Source organism: Manis javanica, chromosome 9 (genome assembly GCF_040802235.1).
Source record: "Manis javanica isolate MJ-LG chromosome 9, MJ_LKY, whole genome shotgun sequence".
Classification (NCBI taxonomy): domain Eukaryota; kingdom Metazoa; phylum Chordata; class Mammalia; order Pholidota; family Manidae; genus Manis; species Manis javanica.
This window is the reverse complement of record NC_133164.1, coordinates 3,580,224-3,602,664: the sequence shown is the minus strand read 5'-3', so window position 1 is coordinate 3,602,664 and position 22,441 is coordinate 3,580,224. Positions and strand designations below refer to the sequence as shown.

The 22,441-nt window shown below is 44.3% G+C and overlaps 1 protein-coding gene and 1 long non-coding RNA gene across 2 annotated transcripts in view; one reads left to right on the top strand and one right to left on the bottom strand.

The window, feature by feature from the left end:
* MYO16 (myosin XVI) overlaps positions 1-22,441 on the top strand; it is a 513,550-nt gene that overhangs the window by 24,501 nt on the left and 466,608 nt on the right. The gene's annotated exons all lie outside the window — the stretch shown is intronic.
* Positions 13,657-19,014, bottom strand: LOC140843484 (uncharacterized). The gene is made up of 3 exons (XR_012121311.1): positions 18,670-19,014; positions 16,699-16,766; positions 13,657-16,423 (listed from the first exon to the last, which is right to left on the bottom strand). It is a non-coding gene; the product is annotated as an uncharacterized lncRNA (long non-coding RNA).

The window sequence follows — 22,441 nt, the reverse complement described above, 5'->3', positions numbered from 1 at the left end:
ACACAGTGGCTCTGGAACTTGATTTTCTCACCCATGTGTGGGAAAATAAGTGTATTATCCAGAGACTCATAATAATGCCAATTTGGGGTTCAAATCAGGTAATTTAGCTACCTGGCAATAATTTTGGAAGAGGACCTGAAGGGAAATCTAAAACTTACAATATGAACTAGACTTTCTGATTTTCACTTTTTCTTTTAACAACAATTGAGTGTCTTAGTGAATAATTATAAAACCTTAAGGAAGTAAGAGTTTTCCAGACTGAAACCTTTCATTTTGCGGATAAGGAAACTGAGAGGGTGTGAGTGGCACAGGATCCCAAATAAGTTCTCCCCAAATCCATCATCACAAGTAGTGCTGACAGCCCTGAACCAAAGCCTGAGATTTGGGATTTAAATTTCACGCCCTTTCTTTCAAATAGCTCCGAAGAGCATTATATGTGGGAGATAATTTAGTCCATGAAAGCGGATAGATTAATATAGAAGGTGTCATAGAGAAAAGGACCAAGATAAGATCAGCAGAAATAACAATATTTAACAAGTGGAGAGAATTTAAAAAAAACTATTAAGGGAGATGAGAAGTAGTCAAAAATTTAAAAGGAGAACCAGGAAAATAGAGTGTGGGGGGGGAAAAAGCCATGGGAAGAGTGACAGATCATCCTGGGTAGAAGCGAGTGGGATCCTCTACCCAGCAATCAGCTAGCTGGTGGTTGTGCTTCCCTTGGTGGCAGGCGTGGGTGGGAAGGGGCGGTCAAAGCTCCCAACACCGTGGGTAGGAGCGCGCGTGTTGGGCAATGAAGTGGGGACAGCAGCGGGGGACTCCTGGTGGAAGCTCTGCTGAATGGGAGGGAGTGTCAGGAGCCAGAGGAGAGACAGGGTAACATTTTCTGGGCAGTCTAAGAACTGGAGCAGCCCTGTTAGTATCGGTGCCCACTGGTGGCCTTGCCCCGCTCCGGCTCCTGTCTTGAGGGCCAGGTGCCCCCTTTGATTTAGTCCTTTGTCCCTGGTGCTTAGCACAGTGGCTAGAACACTCAAAACGTATTTGTGGAACGAATAAAAGAGCCTCCCGTGGCTCTCAGAATAAAGCTGCTCTCTGTGCTATCCTGGTACCAGTCCCAACCTTGGAGCTGCTCCCAGGTGTCTGTAGGAGGCCTCCGTCTAAATTCCTAAAAGAATGGACATAAGTGTGACACTTCCATTTATTTTTTTTTAGTTTTCTCAGCTGGAAAGGCCACACCACGGAGTCACATCTCAGTGCTCCCGCCCACATCCTGTGCCAGCTGATCTCCACCCTGGTGCTTCTCAGCCAGGTTGCATCATCTGTGGCTTTTTTGTGTCACAATTAGATGAAAAGCTGTGCTAGGCTCAGATGTCAGTTATCAGAAAAGTTGTTTTCCAGTGTTTCATGTTCTGTACTTAAGAAAAATGGATTTGGTCAGTATTTGCCAAAGACTCTAAGAAAATATCCTTTTGATTGTTAATAATTTACACCATGCACAGACAAATAATGGTGAATATCTCCTTTGCAGAAGAGCACACTGTTGTAGGGGTCTAAGAGGTCCTCACCAGGGCACACTGCCAGGCAGAGCAGGCCTGCATTTCACTGGTATCGGTCAAGTGAATGTGCACGGGTCCCTCCCCTTTGGTTTTCAGTTCTTAGAGAGCTGGCATTTTGTCCTGGGAGCAAGTGAATGATGAATGACCAAAAACATATATTACACATCATGGTTTATCCAGGCAGTCAGGACAAGGGGCTGTGGATTGATGTATTTGACCTGTGGGTCAAATAGCTTATGATCTGTCAAAGAGTGAATGAAATGCTGTGGCCGAGAAGGAATATCCTGGTGGGCATGTGCAGGTGTTTCTTACATCGAAAAGTGGTTTTATTAATGGCGTGCTTATGAAGAAAGTTGTAGTCAAGGATTATGTTACCATATTCAATTAACGGGTCAGTCACTGAAGATCCATGAAGTTCAGATCGAGAAGTGAGTGAGAATCAATTTTTGGATTTGCTCTGTCTACAGCTAAGAAGAGAATGGTTGCAGACCTCAGAAAGCTCAGTCAAAGGAGTAGATCAACATTTCATTTTGTCCTTTGCCACTGGTAATCCAGTGGGAGGAAGTACATGCACGGCCTCCTTGCAGGCCTGCACCTGCCTGAATTTCATGGGGGTGCAGAGCTGGGAAGAGTTTTAGAGCATTTGTGTTACTGCAAGATGAAAGGCACCTGCCAGATGATGCAACCAGTGTTTATCACTAAAATTCGGGTGAGCAGCTCTGTAACTGGAGAAATACACACCATAAACAGAACTTCTTAAGGAGAAGATTCAAAATTTTAGGGACAACAATCAGGCTATTTTCTGTAATTACACGACTAGCTTCATCTTTTTTGTGATCCAACGTTTGAATTAGAGTCTCTGTAAAAACTAGACAGAATGAAGGACACAGGTGGGGAAAGAGTGGACATCATATTCATATATACATAGCCATGCAGTGGTCAACATAAAGGTAGGAATATCAAGGGGTATGCGACATGAATTCTAAACGCTTCATGGATTTTTACCTTGTGCTAAAACCAGTATTTTGTAGAAAAATTTAATCACAGTACTGCTTATGCAAAATGAGGATATTGGAGAAAATTTTTTTTGTCCTTTTGGAAAAAGCTTTTATTTTGTTAATGATGGCCCTGAGGGTATCATCAAAAAGTGGGCCTGAGTGAGCAGAATCCCCTGAGGGCCCCTGGCATAAGGTATAGCTGACATTATTCAGAACTTGTGTACTTCTCAGCTGTTAGGTTCAAAGGCTCAGTTCTGGTGAAGGTTGGAAAATTGGAGATTGTTTTGCCGCTCACAGGAAAGAGACCTTCAACAATTTCTGTGTTGCAAGATACAGAAGGTGGTTTAGTTGGACTGCGAGTGCAAAGCTCTGTGTTCTTCCAGAGGGTTATAGTGTCATTAAGCAAGAAAGAGAAGGTTCTGTCTCATTCACAAAGCTAGAGCAAAATTTTAATTTTCCATGTGTTAAAAATTATAAAGCTTAATTGCATTATTCAAAATGTATATGAATTGTGGAAATTTGAAGATCAGGAAAAATTTTAGGTGACATACATGCCGAGATTGAGTGGATGTTGTTTTCATTTGACACGGCCGGACACTTCCCTTTCTAAGAACACCACACTGTTTCCAGAGGAGAGCTGGCATTACTGAATGCTTGCCACGCAAAGTTTCCAGTGCCCTAGGATAACCCCTTACTGCTGGCTCTTTGCTACAATATTATTCAAATCAAAATTGGGAAACTGAAGTGAAAATTTACAAATGTCCTACAAGTGACTTTAAAAACTTGTGTTATGTATATCTGTTCATACATCTTTAGGTGATTTGTGTAAAGACTAAAATGAATATAGTTATATACACAGTATTGTACAAGGAATGTGTCTTTTGATGCACTGTAATATGCAGTGACATTTGAATTAAGTACTAGGCTATTTCATTCCACACTTTTTATTTTGTTTTAACGGTCATAGATTCAACATTTTCTTTCATTTTCCTTTTGGACATTTTACCATGAAAAAATTTCTAACATACTTCCAAAGAGAGAGAATAGTAGAGTAGGCCTTCAGATATTCTAGATTTAACAATATTTATTTCATAAAGAGTTATTGGGGATTTTGGTTCTGTGACTTTCTTCAGTGTCTCAAATTCTATAGTATTTCTTAAGATGGGTTGACTATGCACATTTATCCTTGGGAAAAGTCTTCATTTTGAAAACTTTTCTACACCTTCACAGGAAGTCGTAAACAGCAGAGTTTACATAAATGTTACTATTTTGAGTAGGTACTGGACACTCCTTAATAACAGTAAAAAGAAAACTGATTATTCCTATAATTTTTAATAATATTCTTGAGAAACAGATTTCTGTAATTGGCATAAAGGTGTGACCTGGGGAAAACAGGATGAAACCCATCTGTGTTTTGTGCTATTAATTTAAAGTAAGCCATTAATAATCACATTAAGATTATATTGGTATGTAGCTGATGTGACACTTTCTTCTCATCAGTGTCAACCTGAAGACAGATGTGAACTAACAAAACATTGTCTGTAGTCCACAGAAATCAGGTAATTGGTTTCATCCTAAACTGTCATGCTTGTTTTAATAAAAAGCATTTTTCATTATCAAAAATCACAAGCCTCTTTTAATTGAAAGTATCAAATGAATACTTGGGAAGGATAAGAAAATTTATTATCAAGTAAATACAATAAGTAATGATTCCTTAGGAAGATCTGTTTGAAGAAAGAAAAATTTTCAAGTGTTTAATTAAAGTTTAATTACAATAATCTTTGTTTATTGTGATTGTAAGATACACAATAATACCCAGTTATTTCAGCATATTTTAAGGTTGATATGCCTTTATGAATTAAGATCTTATTTTAGCAAAATAGAATCCCAGAGTCTCTTATTTGACCAAAGTAAGTGTAGCAGGCAAATTGGTCGCCTTCAGTTCATGCTTTTTATCAGATACTTTGTTAAAAGAGAAGGCCTTTCTTAGTTGTTTCATTTTTACCCTGTATTATACAATGTTGGATTTTAATGGTTTTAAACATGTGGGTAATATTCCAATTCACGATTGACTTCATCACAGAAAGAATGTGGAGACGGTCTTCACCCCACCGGTCTTCCCTTGATTGGGGGGCAAGTCTGTGCTTCCCACTCAGGTCGAGCCTCAGCTGTCCAGTGAGAGTGACTGCAGAAGGAGCCGTGGGCGTGGGCCGGGGCTAGTTCACCCCGCGGGGCAGCGCATGGCGGGACGGGGACCTGGACACGCTGAGTCGGAATTGAGTTTGGGCTCTGGTTTGTACTTGAACAACCTTCTTACCTCTGTGAAACGGAGATCGTCCATCTCAGTTTCAGAAAGGACCAAATGGGAAGATGTGTGGATGGCGTCTGCCATGAAATAGTTCTCTATATGCCCTTGAAGCTGGTGGTGAAGGTCGCCCGGGCACTGAGGTTGCCTTCCCCGGCCATGATGGCCCACTTTTCCCACTTCTCCATGTGAGCGGAGGCCCTGGCGGTTCCCGGCTACCCAGGCCTGCCTGTGTTTCTGACTGTTTGAAAGTGGGGAGCACAGACAAAAGGGAGGCCAGGCCTCCCCAGACGTGCCTACAGTGGTGGCCGCCGGATGACAGAGTTCTAGAGGCAGAAAGCCTCAGGGCTGCGTCCCCTGTCCTGGTTCCCTGCCCACCTTGCATTCTGGCCTTTTGTTATAAAAAAAAAACTGAAACTGCCTGCTGGGGGCTCTTGTGAAAATAGGCTTTTTCAGGGCAGTTTCAGTGTTGAAACAGTATCAAGGGACCACGAAGATGTGTCTAAGAAGCCGAAAGCGTGCGATGTGGCGGTGAAACGTCTAGAGAACAGGTTCTCTCGGAGGCCTCCCCCACCCCCGCCACACGCAGCTCTAAGTGTAGCTCAGCATAAAGCTTGGCTGGCGCGTCACCAGCGCTCCATGTTTATCTCCCTCATTTGCTCTCTGAATGTTTAGCAGAGAAGATACCCACCCCAGGGGTATCTGACTGGTACCTGAGTCCCAAGGAGCCCAAGAGCCCAGGATCCCCGTCCCTCCCATCACAGCACTGCCTACCTCTTCGTACCTCCTTTTTGTTTCTCAGCATAATCAAAACCATAGAACTTCCTATTTGCAGGGCACTTTTCAGAACTGATTTTCATAGCACCCAACAGAGAGCATCCCGTGAGGCTGGCAAGGGGTGACCGTTATCCCTCCTGCAGGATAAAGGCAGAGAACAGACAGCGGGGCTGGCTGAGGACCCCTTAGTGAGCCCTACCCCGGCGCAGCGCAAAGCCCAGGACCGTGGAACACTGAGCCCACCCCCGTCTGCAAGCAGTGGCATGCATGGTGTTTGACTGGTGGCTCTTTCTGGGGAGAGGGAACCCCCCTAGCAGCGTTTCCTAGTTTCTGAAGCCTGCATGCTCCCCCCGGGGCTGGTTTCAAGCTACTGATTTGATGTCACGGGGCAGAGCGCCGAGAAGAGCTGCGGGCTGCTGACTCCGGAGAGCCGGGGAAGGCGGCTGCCGCCCACCACGCTCCGCACCCAGTAAGCCGGCCTTTTGGGATATTCAGCTCGTCGTTGACAGATCTTTATTAGGTCATTTCCAGGAGCAGCACGGTGTCCACAGGTAACAGGGAAGTAGGATATATGGTATCTGTCATCCGAGCACTTACAATACAACTGGTGGATACGTGCACGCGCGGTGCTCCGCGGAGTGGTGGGCACTGGGCGACCACCCATCGCCACTCGCTGTGAGTGGCTCAGATCACGTGAGGCTGGGGGAGCAGGGTTTTGGACAGAATTTAAATAAATGGAAACCTCCAGTGTGCAGGCAGAGTCGTGAGGGGTGTTCCCAGCCTCCTTTCTGATTCGGCCCCTACTGCTGGCCTCGCCACCGCCCCTTCTAGGTCAGGTGCCACGGTTACACTTCCTCAGACGAGTGGCTTTAGGGGAGGGCGCTGAGTCGTCGGAAGGCCTTCAATGAAGAGCTGACTCGCTGCCTTCCAACAGAAGGTGTTGGGCCAGTCCTGGAAGGTCCCCACTTGTCCGAGCCCACGCTTTCTCCACATATGAATTGTGTTTTAATTCACAAGCTTGTTTTGAGGGAAAATGATGTAATCAAGTGATAAAAATCAGTTTTTCAATGCACTGGGCTGTAATGCTGCTGCGGCCCATGGTGGTGTTGATGTGGGTGTGGGTGACGATGAGGGTGGCGATGGGGGTGGCAGTGTGGGTGGTGATTATGTTGAAGGCGAGGTGGCAATGGTGTTGATAAAGGCAGCAGTGATGATGATGGGGCCTTAATAAACACTGCTACTTCAACTACTCAGCTCAACCTTTTGGGTACAAAAGTAGCAAATTTCGTTACTGTCAGTAGTTGTCTAGCCCCCATCAGTGAAGTGACACGGGTGGGTTGGCACAGCACATGTGTTCCTTGAGCTGTTTGCAGCCCTGCTGCCCCTTCCAGGGGTGGAGCTCTGATGGCATCAGGCCAACTGCAGTATAATTTCACACAGTTTGGAGATTTGCCCCCTTACTGTACCTGTCTCTCTCTTCCTGGCTGTACTTGGTGTGTTGTAATACTTGTAAAAGGTGAGAAAGAAAGAAAAGGAAAAGTCAGAGAGGAGAATCTATTCTATACAGGAAAATGCAGTTTTGCAGGGAGAAAAGATATCTATAATTTATATATAGCCTGATCCCTCCACCCCTACTGTGGTTCCATGCCTGGCACAGGAAATACCAGGTGAACAGAACCCGGGAGGGAGACCGAGGCGAGGGAGGATGCATTTCCATCTGCAGACAGTTATGCCCTTGGAGAGCTGCATGTGCAATTCTCACAAGGAAGAACCTTGTTTATACTTTCATTTATACTGTAATTATGCTTTATTTTCATCCTGTGTCAAAATCTCATTTAAAAATGTAACTACTATTTTGAAACTTTACCTTTTTTCATTTAAAAAACTTCAAAAAGACTAATTGTATCCTCGTTGCTTCCACAAGTGATACCAGGTTCTGGTGGAGATGCATCACTGTGATGTCAGTGCGTCTGTGTGCAGGTGCACGTGCTCACATGCGAACACTGTCCACAGCAATTCATTTCACTCCGGAGAAAGGGGTGAGGGGGACCATCCGTCAGGACACCGTCACCCTCTGACAGTGCATCTCCAGGCTGAGTAGCCCCCATAGAAATCAGGGCTTCAGACTGTGGGCTCTTACGAAGATTAAGTGATAAGGTTTGATGATTACTTATTGGTTCCAATTTATTTGCTGTCAACTGGTTTTTGTTTGGCCCGATTTTACATTCTCCTCACACAGGTTTCTAGCCTTACTGGTGAAGGCGGAGTGCAGTTGGAGACACTAATATTGCCAGTTGTCATTTTGGATTTGTGCTTCTGGGGTCATATTAACTAGGATTTCTGTAGCTGTTTACAAGAACAAGAACACTACACATTCAAATTGTGAATTTTAGCTCATCGACTTACATTAAAACTGTTCAGTGTACGGAAAAACATTTCTCTCGGCCTAGAAGACCTCAGCTTGAATGATTTCTTTCTATTTTGAGGCACTCTCTATATAACATAATATGATGAACTGTATTTTATATGAATTTTTAATATAATAATGTTATGTTATATGATTTATAGTGTATACATAAGCTTATATTTTTTATGCTTTTTAAAATGCTATTTTAATGCTTGGGGGGATTTATGACACTAAGCATCCCAGAACATGCTGTGTGCTACCGTCTGGTCAAGTTTACTGTCACGTCCCTTAGAAGCATGTTATAGTTTTCCCATTTAGATTTTGGAAGTTTATTGTTTTGTATAAGTCCATTTGTACCTTTGTGAAACACTTTCTTCTATAATATTGAAGCATAGTACATTTCTTTGTTTAGTGTCTGTTTCTCTGCACACATGCACAAAAATATGTTCTGAGGGGAGAATTTGTTTTGTTTAATGTTGAATCCCTGGTTCTTTTAATAGCTACATACTAAGTACTGAAAATAAACTAATTGAATAAATAAAAGTAGATATGGGTAAGCTTCTTCTGTCTCCCTAACCTTTCCCCTCTAAGCAATTTCTACTTTTAGATGAGGTCTTCGGTTCTTTCATGGTTGGCCTTTACCTATATTTAAGTAAAGTTGATCATAATTAACATTGAGAAGATAAAATCTAGAGCAGAAATTACAAACCGGCAGCTCCTGCCAAAGGTGGCAGATATCTTCGTTTCCTCCCTGAACAAGATTGACTAAACTTCTTGCTTAGTTCGGTAGTGCCCACGTGGGCCGCCTGGTGTTACCTGGCCTCCTGGGGCTGCTGGCAGGGCAGGAGGCCCCGCCTCTGTGGCCTGTGGGTGACACTGGTGGTGGGCACAGCAGGGCACTCCTGGCTCATCACAGCCATGGGCTCTGTGCTCCTGTGACCCTGCACCTGCAGTTTTGACCCATTGTTCATCCCTCCGGACCTTAGAAAGCATTTGTGTGTTCTGTCTGAATCCAGTGAGTTTGTTGTTTAAACAAAATGAAGAAAATCTGGCACAGTTTGAGAGCCCTCTGGGATCTGACAACTCTCTAGAATATCTGATTTAATTCTCACATCAACACAGTGAGTAGGCTTCTTCCCTCTGTTTCAGGTAAAGCAAAACACGGCAGAACAAACCCTGATCCACTTTCAGGGAGGATTTCCGTGATGCCCCTTGATGTTCAGGCATAGCTGTAGTTTAATCATTTACCTGAGGGCAGCGATTTCATTACTTAAGATGTGAGTAGGTCTCTTAGCTTCTGAAAATCTTGTGAATTAATTCTTAAATATCATTTGTTCATTCAAAAACACTTAGTTTGGTGCCCCTTTTTATTCTCAGTACCCAATACAGCTCTCTGTCATCCCGCGTTCAGTGAGGAGCTGTTGGCGCTAAGTCTGTGACAAGAGAGGCGGGTACGTGGCGCATCTTAATTCTGAGAAGGCAATTATGATAAATACGTGAATCACATGATTGGTTCTTCGTCTGCAATATGAACTTTTAAACAAGAGGTGTCGACGCAGGTGCAGCAGCAGCCTAGGTGGGAAGGCCCAGTTTGCATTTAACCTCAAACATATGAGGCTGGCAAATTTTTCATGAAACCAGAGTCTTGCCAAGCTGTCCAGGAAAGGGGTGTGGGGCACAAATGGATTGAACATTGTGGGAATGAAACTGTGGCTGCGGGAGTGGAGGTCCAGCCAGGCTCATGTGGGACACTTTCCCAGCGGGGGTGGGTGGGGAGCGCTCATGAAATAACTTTTAATCAGTGGCCAGGGTCTCTAACTCCCCATCACCGGCTCTGTCCTCACTGTAATGGACGTTAGGCTGACGTACATAGTGCAGAATGCCGTGAACGGGCCATACTGGAGTCAGTGTCACGTCTGGTATGTTCACTGTGTGGCAAAGATGTGTTTTCATGCATCTCTGTACTTTAGCCTGCTGTCCAGCTTCTGTGTCCAGCCGTCCCTTGCACCTACAAGTCAGCAACAGCTCCATGACTGGTTGTGCTGAATCTGGTTTCAAATCCATCCACCACTTTGACGTCATAGTAAGCTACTTGGCACTCGACGCATTCCCTGCTTACGACCTTCAACGACTCTCCACCCCTGAAAGTTAAATCCTGACTTCTTCCCTGTGCAATGAAAAGACACAGTATTCTGCCACTGCCAGCCGCACTCTGCTCCCCTCCCCACACTCCCTGTGTCATTGGAGATGTACGGCTCTAATTCCCCACAGACAGCCCAGCCTTCAGCTCCTCTTTGGCCCTACGCTTTGTGTAGGTGGTCATTGCTCATCCACTGAGAATCGGTTTGTTCACCCCATTATCCAGAAAGACCTGACCACCTGTCACCTCACTTTCCAATGTGAAGTATGTGCTTCGCTCTCATGAGTTAAAAAAAAAATCATGTATATGTAAGTGTTTATATATATATATAATTACAGTCGTATCTTCCAAGTGGATGGCAATGTTCTTGAGGGTAGGAATTTGAATGGTGTCTTACTGATTGCAAGACTCCCATGGATAGCAGCAGAATAATGCTCCCCGAAAGATGCCCATGTCCCGACCCCAGAACCTGGGGGTGTTATGTTGCCTGGCCAAAGGGGCTTTGCACATGTGATTTGATGAGGGGTCTGACGTGGGAAGGTGATCTTGGATTATCTGGATGGTCCCAGTATAATCCAAAGGTCCTTGCAAGAGGAAGGCAGGAGTGTCAGTGTGACGGGAAGATTAGAAGATGCTCCACGCTGGTGAGGAGGGGCCGGAAATCAAGACGCAGGTGGCTTTGGAAGGTGCAAATGGAGAGGGAACAGATTTTCCTCCGGGTTCCCCAAAACAAACATGGTACTATGATACTTAGATTTTTTTCCCCATTGAAACCCATTTTAGACTTCTGAACGCCACAACTATAAAGTAACAAATTAATGTTGGTTGAAGTTTCAGTTTGTGATAATTTGTTATAGTAGCAGTGGGAAACCTATACACAATACATACAGGAACAAGTTAGTAAATATTTGGCGTGTCAGTGAATGGATGAAGGAATGGAGCACATAAAGGGAGTGGTGGATTTTATATCAAATGCATGAGAGGAAGTCAGTTGTTCGGGATAGAAAGGAAGCCACGTTGGCGGGTGGGAGCCAGGAAAGGGGAGTGCTCAAGCCGGCCAGTGTCCGAGACTGAAAACTTGCAGAATATTGAATTAATGGAAGTCATATAAAGACTTCAAAAAGAAAAAAGAAAACCCAACACCATTCCCACTACACTATAAGACATTGGATAGGAATTAAAGGTTTAAAAAAAATCTTAGGATGTGGAGCCAAAGGCGCGCTCAGTCGCGGCCAGTGGGCGTGTAGGTCGTGCAGCCGCTTGGGAAGAGAGTTCCGTGGTTTCCTGCAACACTGAACATACTCTTACCATATGATCCAGCTGTCTTGCTTCTTGCTGTTTGCCCAGGGGAGGTAAAAAGTTATGTCTACACCATAACCTGCACATGGATGTTTATAGCAGCTTTATTTGTAATTGCCGAAACGTGGGAGCAACCAAGATGTCCTTCAGAAGGTGCGGGGAGCAGTAAACGTGGTCCAGCCAGACAGGGAAACATTACTCAGCTCCACAGAGAAGTGAGCTGTCAGCCATGAAAAGACATGGAGGATTCAATGCATATTAGTAAGTATAAGAAGCCATTCTGAAAAGGCCACCTACTGTGTGACTCCAGCTGCATACATTCTGGAAAAGGCAGAGGAAGGGGGTAGTAAAAAAGATCGGTGGTTGCTAAGGGCTGGCGGGGAGGAGGGATGGATGGGCAGATCCTGGAGGGTCTTTAAGGCAGTGAAAACACTGCGTGATGCTGTAATAGGGACACATCACATATTTGTCCCAACCCGTAGAATGGACAACATCAAGAGTGAACCACGTTGGAAACCGTGGACTTTTGGTGGTCATGGTGTGTCAGTGGAGGCTTGCGACTGTGAGAAATGTGCCACTCTGGTGAGAGATATCAGTAACGGGCAACCTATGCATTGTGGGGCCTGGGGGTACACGGGAAATCTCTATGCTTTGCCCTCCATTTTACTGTGGACCTAAAACTACTCTGAGAAAATAAATTCTTAATTTAAAAAAATCTTTAAAAATCTGACTTAAAGTAGAAGCTAATTTCCGTAATCACGCACAGTGGAAGGAGCAACCATGAGCCCGGATTTCCTGCCTGGCCTGGGTTGCTTACGCTCCGGCCCTCCCTGGGCGCGACCCTCAGGACTGTCTTCAGTGGGACACTGAGTCCGTCTCTGTGTCATGTTCCTGATGGCTCTGGTTGGCTGGCGGCACAGCACCTCCCTGTCTTTGTGTCCCATGGCCTGGACTGCTGATGGGCAGGGAGAAGAGGAGAGACAGCAGTCCTCGGGACAGTTACTACTGGTGACACCCTTCCTGTCCCTCTGCTGTGTGATGGCCCCGCCCTGGTGCTTCTTAGTGGCGTTGACCTTTTGGCAGCTGTGCACAGGGTTCTTGGAGAGAGCAGAAGTCTTCAGTTGGCTGGTAGGCCAGTCCCCTGTCCCCTCGAGCTTTTAACTCAAATGTCACTCGTGGGAAATGCACAGAGCATGTATGCTAAGGGGGTGTCAGAAAATTATCCCCCAGGTGATGCTTAGGATGCTTTCCTAAGACTTAGCACTTGGATCTGAATATGGAGTCTTTTGTTCTTTGAAGACAGGATAAAAATAGTTTTCCTCTCACCTGCTAGGATACAAACACAATTTAAAATAGAAAAGCAAGCTGGCCCTGTTCGGTCCGCTGTTTGCATTCTGTCGTGACTTTTAACTAAGGCAGATAATATTGAATTATTTATGGTCCTTTGAGATTTATTTAAGTTAGAATGTCTGTGGATCTGTAATCAAAATAAACTAAATTGAAAGAGGAAAGTAATGATCATCATTTGTCTTTATTATATTATATTTACCAGAGCTATCCCTCCCTTCTAAGTTTGCTTTTTCAATTAAAAAACATTTATTGAATCACTCCTAATGCTTTGAAAATGAATTACTCTGCCTTTCGGGAGAAAAGCATTGCATTATTTTTCTCTTTTCTTCTTTGCCAGCAATGCTAACTTGCTCTTTGAGAATGCATCTTAAAGAGAAATACTACTTCCGCAGGCCTAATGCATGATTAAAAATGCACCAAGCATTTTATGCCTTCAATAAACAAGAACGTCAGGAAGTCCGTGCTGTGTGGCACCTGGTGTCAGGACGGTGCTTTTCGTGACCCTTTGGCTTCCAGAGTACCAAAGTGACATTGTGCCCTTGGGGAGAGCAGTTGCCCCTTGCTTTCCTCCACACACTAATTTTTATCCACACTTTTCTTAAATATTGGGGTCTAAAAAGTCCCCCTGTTCCACCCTCATCTGTTTGCACTCTTCACATCCCCTGCGATTTCATCTGTTCCCTTGGCTTCATCTTGCAACCGTCCCTGATAACTTCCTTGTCTACACTTTCAGCCCCCGTCTTTCTCTCGCTTCAGTCTCATCTGCCCACCCAGCTGCCCAGTGGGCCTCCGCCTGTGGCTAGCTCCCTGGGTCTGAGGCAGAGCTCACTGCCTACCCGTGTGCCCCCGAATCACTCCCACTTCTTCATCCCGTGTGGGAAGGACCGGCCCCGTCCAGCTACAGCCCTGGGTTCTCATTCTCAGTTCTCCCACATGCCTTCTCTTGAATCTGTTTCCTTCTCATCCATGCTACAGGTAAGGCCCTCACTGAACCTTCTTTTTTCCAATTGGAGTTGTGCCGCCCATCTTGACTGTCCCTGTACCTCTAGTCCGGGTCCCCTCCAGTTCATTCTTCATGGCCATTCCAGAGTCACCGCACACATCACCATGTTTTTGATCTGTGAACTCTTCCCATGGTTTTGCATTGTCTGGTGGGTAAATGCTTCACCCTAAGCTGCACAGGAAGGGCCTTTTAGGATTTGATCTCTGTTTTTCTCAACTTACCTCTCATCACTCCACAACTAACAGCTAATATTCTAAGCACACGGAGTTCCTGTGGTTTCCTCCTGGTAACTGTTTGGGGGATGGTGCTGATGCAAGGGTAGCTTCCGATGCACTCCCAGCCGGGCTATCCCAGAGACTGCAGGACAGACACTACCTTAAAATGCCTAAATCGCTGTGTTTACTAAAGCTCAAACACAGCAAGAGCAAGGGGGAGAGATGAGCAAGTTAATGTGCACAGGGTGGAGTGCAGCCAGATTGCAGGAGCCCCAGGACACTGCTGCTGACGTGCAGCGAGGCCCCAGCTTGAGGTCTAAGCCACAGGCCAGGGACAGAAGGTGTCCTGGGCCAATACCACCTGCTTCCTGTGTTGGGGAGCAGAGTCACCTGGTCACGGCCGTTGAGCAGACGTGGGCTTCCTGCTGGGTTGAGCACATACAGGGCCTGAATGAGAGCTTATTGGGTGTCATCCGTGGGCCAGATCTGGGTGATAGAGCTGTCTGCCCAACAGTGGCAAGATGATGGTTCAGTTCTGCCATCGTCACTGTCTTTACGCACTGCACTTGGGGTTGAGACATTCCATGTGTATTTATTCCGTCTCCCCCGGGCATGTCTTACAGGTCCCACCCTCCTCTGGGGCCCACCCCTGCTGCAGTCTGCCTCTCAGCCCTGGCCGGCCCTCACCCCCATCCTGTGCACTCTGCCTTTGCGTCTTATGCTCCCAGCTTAGCTACAGTTGACATCGGACACTTTTTGTAAGTTCATCTGACCGGTTTGTGTCTCTTGTTCCTAGTGCAGAATTAAATGATCTCCAACACCTTCTCCAGTGAATACCCTCCCGTGCCCACACACGGCACAGCTGTGCCCCCAGCATGCACCCTGGCCTCGCCTGCCTTCTGTCTGCCTTCCAGCTTTCACTTGCCCCTTCAGGGCCAAGTTCCTGCTTTTCCTCCATGGATGCACTGTGAGCTTACCAGGGATTAGAAGCCGTAGAGAGAGTGCTTCGTCTGTCTACCTCTGCCATGGCCTTTCATCACAGTTTTCTGTAACTGCATGCTCACTGCTCCTTCTCTCACATCGCCTGGGAACTTCTTGGGGAGAAATCGTGTCTTTTACCTGCTGGTGTTCTGAGTCACCCCAGGCTGAGTGACCCCACAGTGGGAAGATGAGGCTCCGCTGTTGGTAACAAACAGTATTTCTGTAGATTTGCTCCCTGCTGTATCCAAGTTGCAAATATTCTGCTCCCGCTTTGAGAGAGCGCCCTCCCCTCTGTGCAAGAAGCCCTGAGAGGGGCCTTTGCCCGGCTGGTTTTCCCTCTCTCCACCGTGAGTCTGCTGCTGGTCACTCTCATGCCTCAAGAAGGGAGAGGAAGTGGCTTTGAAAGCATGTCCTTCAGTGGAAGACCATCTGCCAGGTGTGGGTTCTGAAGGAAGTGTTGTCATCCTTATGTACTCAAGTCCCAAAGCCACCTGCTCTTCCAAGTCACTGTGGCACTGGTTTCCCTTGATGTGCCGTATGAGGCTCCATGGGGATCTCTGCATTTTGGGGCAAATATACTCTCTTTATTTTATACCCTGTTGTTGTGTCCAAGTCAATACTATCTTGACTTGCCAACAAATTACAAAAATTGTACAGTCTGATAATATTTTTCCTTCCTAAAAATTTTCTAGTCTGACTTCTGTGATATTGCCCAATGATGTGACTTGGACCAAATTTTTTGTATTTTTTTTGTCTTTTTTCCCTAGGTCTTTTGCTTTTATTCAACTAAAGGCAGAAATCTGAGGTCACTGCTCATCCCCCAAACTTTTCTCTAAATGCCTGTCCCAGAGAGCTCCTCCGTTCCTGGGTCTTGGGTTGCTGCCTTGTGGTGTTGGCTTCCGATTCTAAATGACCTAATACATGGTCTTATTACTGCCGGGTGCAGAGGATGATGCTCTCCAGATTGCACTAGCTTTTCAAATCTACCTCTATCATCTTTTATCCAAAACTGAGGTGTGTTCACTCATCCTTTGCTGACAGTCTCTCATAAGCATGGAAGACATCTGGATATGATCTAACATGGGCAAATTTCTCAGACCACACAGAAATCTATTTTATGAGTTTATTTTTAGTTTATTTTCCAGCACTGAATATCTAGCAGGTATTTAATAAGTAGTTGTGAATTCATTGGCTCTTCTCAAAAGGGACTGTTCAGCATTTGGACCTGTGTGTATACTTTACACTGTTATTCATGACTTCATCCAGTTCAACAACTTTCTGCCATCTGCTCACCATGAACTGTAACTGTGCAAGAGGTTGAGGAGAGTCATGGTCACGCTGATAAGCAGAACCCAGATGGCATCTGCCTGTGTACAGACAGAATGGGGAAGGTCCCTAAGGGGGAAGTGGCGTTCAGATTTGTTTTTATCATCATGCACATTAAGCATTACATTTAATACTGCACCAAATACATTTATACCACACACATACATACACGCACACTTATAAGTGAAACATAAATGTAAGTTGTAACTGAAACAAAAGTTTCATAAAGCAATACTTGTTACTATATGAGAGACGCTTATATCTTCAAGTCTAGAAATAGTGCCAGTTGCTACCCAGTAAATTGGTTGCAAAACCATAGTTGGAACAAAACTGCTATGGTTTACCTGAAGTTGTGGACCATTGCCATCGATTTCCATCCTCAAAGTGGGAACTGGTGTGTTTATTCTAAAGCCTTAGAAGAAAAGGAAAGTTTTCAATTGCATAAATAGAACAGATGAAAATAGGTAAATAAATTATTCAAAAGAAACGGTTAAAGTGCTTACTCAGCACTTATAAAGGCAAAGGGATTATGCAAATAACCTTAGTACACATGCATTTTGTCTTTAATTTTATTGTTACATATTGATAAAAAGCATTTATATACCTATACATATATAAATAGGCAGGCAGATGGATAGGTAGATTGTGGATACACATACATACACACATATGTTATCACAAGTGGGCTGCATGTTAGATTGAATCTAGCAGCTAACGCATAGTATCTGCTGAGAATATGAAGGTAATCTTTATTAAAATCCCATTTTTAATTTTCTTAAAGGATTCCAAATATTAGGAGCTTTGCAGCAAAATGGAAAAAAAAAAACAGAAAAGAAAACTTTGTGATTTCAGTTTTCCCACAGGGAGCTGAGATCATTCTCACAGCAGAGACTTGATGTGGGGTTTCTATGTCTGGGTGGGTCTCCTGTTCCATGCAAGGTCACTGGGCCATGTTTGCCTGTTGTGCCCTGAGGTCAGATTGGCGCGGTGATTCCTGCGGGGATGTGCCTTCGGGTCTGTCTCCTGCTGCCCTGCGTCTCTGATGCAGGGAGGGCTCAGCGTGCACAGAGGCATCCTTGTCCTGGTTCCTTAGCTCCGCTTGTGATCAAAGGACAGAGCTGCTGGCTGCATCCCGAGGGAGGGGTCCTCGCCGGGGTCTTCTCACAGAAGGCTTACAGCTGTGGAGAGCAGGGCATGGTGGGGGTGGGGGGCTCTGCAAGGTGTTCGCAGGTGAAATCTGGGTGAAACGTGTCCCCAGGCTGTCCAGGGAAATGAAGCTGGGAAATGCAGCAGGGCTGCTGCCTCCACTCCGTGGTCCCTTGGGGGTCCCGCGGCATCTCCTGCCGCAGCTCCCAGGGGCCTGGGCGGTGGCCCTGGGGCAGTGCCGTGCAGGAGCCCAGGCCACCGGCGCCTCACGTGTTCGCACACTTGTGGGCGCAGAGCACACCTGTGGCTGCTTGCCACACAGAGGAAGGTCGCCGTGGGCGGAGGGTGGGCTGAGGGGTCATTTCATTTCTCATCACTTTGTATACACGTTCCCTCAATAGCACTGTTTGGCTTTGAATTGTGTCCCCAAGAGCTATGTTGATGTCCTAACCCCAGAACCTCTGAATGTGACCTTATATGGAAAACAGGGTCTTTGAAAGTGCGCTTAGTTAGGATGGGTCCTTAGAGCCACTCCAGTCAGCGTGTCCCGTGTCCTGATAAAAGAGACCCAGATGCAGAGGGCAGACGTGGGATGACAGACGCGGAGACCGGGAGGGATTTGGGGCAGCCTCCAGCTAAAAGGACAGCGGGGAACAGATTTTCCCCGCAAGCCCGGCCGTCGGGTCTGGACTTCTGGTCTCCAGAACCTGAGAGAATGGTGTTCTGCTGTTCTACACCCTCCAGTTTGTGCGCCTTTGTTCCGGCAGCCCTGGGAAACTGATGGGACACCTGTCACTGCACCAGGAAGGTTCTGTGCAATAAACAAAGGTGCCATGTTGCCAGGTTTTCTATTAGCATTCAAAGCTTTAATTTTAGAGAACTGCCTTTTATCTGAAAGTAGAATATTGTGATAAGATATCCAACCTGACAGTAGTTATGCGACCATTGCTCAGGTAAACTACAGGCCTTCGGATGCCCTTCCCCATGGGTAATAGAAGTTAGCTCATGTTCTCGTCACTGGGATTTTAAGAAAATTTATACATGCACCAAAACGTCCTCTCTGGCAGAAAGAATTAACCTTAGATTTGCTTTTCAACTTGTTGGATTATTAACTGGAATTAAAATTCAGTGTTGAAACATCAGGTTAAGAATGAGTAGAAAAGACCCACCTCTGAAGGCTCAGTGTTCCTGTTTGCATGAGGCAGTTCACCATATACTAGGGCCTGAACAGCAGCGCTCGGCTAGCGCGTTCCCTTGTTGCCGAGTTGCTATGGTGACATCAAACCAGTGAATGGACCACCTCCCAGAGACAGGGAGGTGTTGAGTGTGAAATTGATTCAGTTGTGTGCAGGAATACGCTCAAGCCAAATTTGTCTGGTAGGAAACTCCTTTTATAATTACATAGACATGATAAATATGGTACTAAATATTGACTTTGGATATTCTGATAAAACAGTATTTGAATATTAAGTATAGTATGTGAATTTTATGCTTTTTATGTATGCTTTGCACTTATATCAGGTAACACACATTTCGTTTCCATTCATTTAATTTGTATTTCTAAAGCAGAATTTTACATTTGAAATGAATATTTTAAGTTACATATCTTTAACATTAAACTGCTTTTATACATTTTTTTTAGGTTAACATGTTTAAGAAATAAAAGTGAAAGTTGTATGTGTATGTTTTTGTTTTTAGATAGCATTTGTAAACTGCTATTTTGCATTGAATAGTACAAATTTTTATATGTAGTACAGATCAGTCAAAAATTAAGTTTTAATACTTAAGGAACCTATGGTCAGGCTCTATAAAAGATCATTTATTCATATAACATATTATTCATTTGTGTCCAGAACTCATTTTTAGCTCACAGTTATTATGCAGTGTTACTCAGGGTATGAAGTATGTCTTGAATTTGGTCATTCTAATCCTTTATGATAAGAGCTTTGTTTCAAGTAATCTGGTAAAATATATGTGATTTGCTTCCTTTCTTTTCTTATTTAGGATACGTATACTAGGCTTTGTCTATCCCAGAAGGTTTCTGAAAACACTATAGAACAGAGAAGGGTCTGTCTGTGGTGTGGTAGTTACCTGAAATGTCTCTCTCTAAGATTAAATTCACTTCACCCTAACAAAATATATTTACCAGACATGATCAGTTTGAAATTAGAACATAGCTAATCTCAGGGGACCCACACATCCTAAGAGCTGTCTACTTTCCCATTAGTTCAGCTTATAGAACAGAAGAGCATGACTTGTTTACATAACAGAAACCAATATTTGCTCTCTTTTATTCTCTTGGCATGCACTTCCAAGGGCGATGTTGGCCAGTCCCTGGCAGAACCCTTGCTGACAATGCATTTCTCCTTGGTCACAAAAATGGAACCTTCTCCACTGAGGCAATGCTGCTGGAATAGTTTTATGACTTTCTAATAGTTACATGTAGATCCATTGATTTTTCTAAGGAAAAGCTACAAAGGTTATTAACTAAAACTAACATTAGGCACTGGCAAATGTGTTCCCTTTTGTTCCATGACCTGAAACTGTGATCCTGCACTGATACTTATTTGGAGGCACCAGCATGTTAATATGTGCTGTAGATCAAATTGTAGTTTGTGCTGAGTTACACTGTATCCATTCCTGTGCAAATGCTATTGCCTGTTGCTATGTATAAACCCACTGAGAGCTGTGAACACCCATACTTAGGGAACAATGTGTATTCAAAATACTAAATAAGAGAAGCCACTCAAGCAAGTAAATCAAAGAAATCCTCTGGTACAAAGCCACTTTTGGAATATGGCATGTTTTCTGGCATGCAGGTGGTAAGTCTATTCAAGGAGACAAGGAAAATGCTTTTAAATAACAGCCTCATTCCATCAGTGTGTTTATAGCTTTTCTGAATTCGGAGTCTGTAATTAACTGGAGGTAGTTTCCTTGCCCAAGTAAGCTTTTCCACAGAAGGCACCCAGCTGTCAGAGATCACAAGAAAAAGTAGCAAGAGTAGAAAAAGAGATTATTCATTTTAAAATCACTGCCATAATGCATATTGACACATCATTTGATGCAGATTTTAGGGATGCAAGGCTTTATTAGTGATGAGCTCCATTTCTAGGAAAACTGCTGTGCAAACTGCTTAGGGTACTTCCATTGAAAAATGGCTTTACAGATAACTGTGACACAGTGCTGGCAACTTAGATGGACCAGTGTTGGTCCATGAGTATTTTGTTACTGCTCTGTAATAACTACAGACATTGACAGGTTGTTCTTAGAAATATTTAGAACAATGTGGCATTGCTGTGACACCCAGACGCCTGACCAGGGACTCACTTCATTGGTATGGACAGATAAGGTGTTATTGAACCTGTGTGGTGTGTTGCATGTGGTGTGAGCTGCATACTTTAGCAGGACCACACATTTTTTTAATGCTTTACTGAGGAATGATTGACAAGTAGAAAGCTGTAAATATTTGATTATACAACTCAGTGAGGTTGGGGTAACTGTATACCTGTGAGACAATTACCAAATCAAGGCCATAGGTATATCCATCTCCTCCCAGTGTTTCCTCCTGCCCCCCTTATTATTGTCATTACTTCTGTGTGTACATGGTACAAACACCTAACATAAGAGCTACTGTCTTGGCAGCTGCTAAGTGTGTAGCACAGCGCTGTTAGCTGGAGGCACTATGCCGACAGATCTCTAGAACTTGCTCACCTTACAAACTAAAACTTTGTGCCCTTTGAACTTCACCTCCTTATTCCCGCTTCCCCTCCAACCCTGGTAACCGCTATTCCACTCACTGCTTCTGTGAATTCTACCATCTTGAATTCCACATATAAGTGATATCACATAGCCTTTATCTTTCTGCCTGGCTTATTTCATTTAGCATAATATTATCCAGATCCATCCATGTTGTTGCAAATGGCAGGGTTTCCATCTCTTTAAAGGCTGAATGATATTCCGTCATATTTGCCTCATCCATTCATCTATCTGTGGACATGTCAGTTATTTCCATGCCTTCACTGTTGTGAATAATTCAGCAGTAATCAGTTGGGGTGCAAGTATGTCTTCAAGATTTCAACTGCAGGACCACATATTTACCCATAATTATTATTTTTTTTAAAAAGGTCCTTCACACAGATAATTTATGATGAATTGGTGTTGGGGTACAGGACAAGGACTTGTTTTTTCCAAAAGATCCAGGGTCATAATTTAATAGATAGGATTGGTAGCATATTTAATCCAGAATATTTTTTATCTAGAAGAGAAAATAATTCTGATTCTGATCATGATCAACAAGAGCAATTACACACAAAGAAACTGTCACTTACTGGATACTAAGTATATTTTGGCACCATGCAGGGTTTTTCGCCTGCGTTATGTTACTGAATTCTTAAAATACCCCTTGAAGTAGGTGATATTGTCATTTTAGAGATGAGAAAATAAAAACGTAGAGTGGTTTTGTTGGCTGCATGAACCTTCACACCAATGGTATATATGGGATTTGAGCATTGTTTTCTGAATCTTAGGCTCCCCTCATTATGCTTAATCTGGCAGGCCTCTAATTTGAGATGAAATACGTAGATGGAGACAGGGAGGGAGGCATTTTGAAGTTGAAGCAAAATGTCACCTTTAGGTATGAGGGTTGGAGACCATCGATGTGTTTCAGGATGGTGATCAGAGCCCTTTGACGAGGGTAGAAGACGGGTTAATGAGGAATACCAGAAAATAACACAGAAAAAGCTGGAAATGTAGTCAGTAGGGGGAGGCTTCTCAATGTCAGAAGATTGAATTTACCCTTATGGGCAATAAAGACATGTTATTTTCGAGCCAAAAAGTTCCACCAAGAAAGGGATTTATTTTAGGAATTCATTTTTGATGTGAGTTGGAGTGAGGAGAGACACAGACAGGAGAAGAAGCAAGGGGGATATGAGACAGCCCTGA